The following is a 1,885-nucleotide window of genomic DNA, read 5'->3' on the forward strand; positions in this document are numbered from 1 at the left end:
AGGGACATGAAAATGGGCAGGACCTGAAGGTGTAACCTGGAAGAGTTTGGAACAATCTGATCTCTAAGGGAGAGACTGGATAGAATAACAGTATAAATAAAGCTTGCTCTCACTTCTATATTGGGACATTTTTCTCTCATTAAAAGGAGCACGTCTATCTCATGCAAGAAACATATTTAAATGATTCTTCTTTCACTCCAGATAATAGTTTCATTATTTGCTGGGAACTAAGCCTTCTTATTTCTTAAGGAGGGGCTTGGTGGGCCTATTTATAATATCAATAAAGAAACTAAGAGTTTGGACAAAATAATCTCTAAGGACCCTTCCAGCTCTAATATTTGAAGATTGTATGTTTAACTCTTAAGAATAAATTTCATTTTGCTTTGGAGTATGCAGTGGAATTAAGTGACTTGCCCAGAGTCACACAGCTAGTGTCAAGTGTCTGAGGCAGGATTTGAACTCAGCTCCTCCTGACTCCAGGGCCAGTGGTCTATTCACTGCACCATGTGACTGCCCCAAAAAACTTTCATTTTGAAGATCAAAGAAGAAAAATTATTTCCATTAAATAAGGAAGAAGTGAAGGGATAGGTTTGAAACTCCCCTTTGTCAATCTTCTTTAGTGAGCCAATCTGTTATTGTAAAGAGCACTTTAAAATTGAAAGAAAATTCAGTTGTCTGCATTTTAGTACTCTAATTCTTATATTAAGCACAAAGTACAATTTTTGTTCTCTGACTGCACAACCTTTCTTAAGCAGCTAATCACCAATCCCATTAGACTGTGAATACCTTAAGAGCAGTGACTACACTTTTTTTTTTACTTTCATACTCTCATATCTTAGCACCATGCCTGGCACATTGTAAGCATTTAATAAATAGTGTTGACTCACTAACTGATTTAATAATGTTATATTTTCATTGAGTAACAACTGTCAAGGAGGCTGTTGATTGCTGATTATCTAATAGGCTATGAAAGATTGCTTAGGGTGTTCTCCTGGTTATATAAAAAATAGACTAGGTGTGATCAAACTGCTGCTTGATATTTATGATGAATACTGGAGTCAGTTTTTCCTCCCCTTCAGCTCTTATTTACTGCAGAGAGATTAGGAGAAAAGGCGAAGGGAATGAGGAATCTGGCTACATAAACCAAATATTATTTGGAAAATTTCTGGTATTCACAATTTCATAAAGGAGTCTCAACTCCCAGAGAGGAATTTATTCATTTCACCAACTCTTCCCTTTGCTTTCACCCTCCACTTGAATTTAATGTCAGCTACTTGACAGCTTCTTCTATTTCTTCTGAGCCTTAATCTCTGCCATTGTATGGAAATTCCTTTCCCCATTCTTTCCTCTTATTTCTCTAAATATTTATCAGGTGAAAATTTCTTTGTCCTTATGTTCTGCTCTGCTTCATTTTGCTAGGATTCCTTCTCAACTAATGTGTAATTTAAAAATACTTACCTCTATTTGTCCCCCAAATAAACTGCTTCCACCTCCTTCAACCTAGCAGCTTGGTGATTAATGCTTTGCCGTCTCAAACTTCTCGTTTGCTCATATCACTTAACTTGATACTCAAGACTCTGGACTCACAGGGATAATATCATCTTAAAGGGTGAACATTAATGACTCATTTCTCACTGTTTGGTTCATTACACTCTTATGTTGGAGTTTAGTCCTGGGAAGTCTTCAAAATAATGATTAGTTGTAGCCCTTATTTTAATTTTAGTAAATATGGGTAGTAGGGTCTTCAGCTCCTGTATACATATTCAATGTAACTAATATAATTCAGGTACAGAATAGCTTAAATTCCATCCCATAGAGGAGTGGCTCCTCCAAAAGGAGTGTGCCATCTGCAAACCCTGAACCCTACAAATCCCAATTTGAAACA

The sequence above is a fragment of the Phascolarctos cinereus genome, unplaced genomic scaffold, assembly GCF_003287225.1.
Source record: "Phascolarctos cinereus isolate Bilbo 61053 unplaced genomic scaffold, phaCin_HiC Scaffold_9;HRSCAF=440, whole genome shotgun sequence".
NCBI lineage: Eukaryota > Metazoa > Chordata > Mammalia > Diprotodontia > Phascolarctidae > Phascolarctos > Phascolarctos cinereus.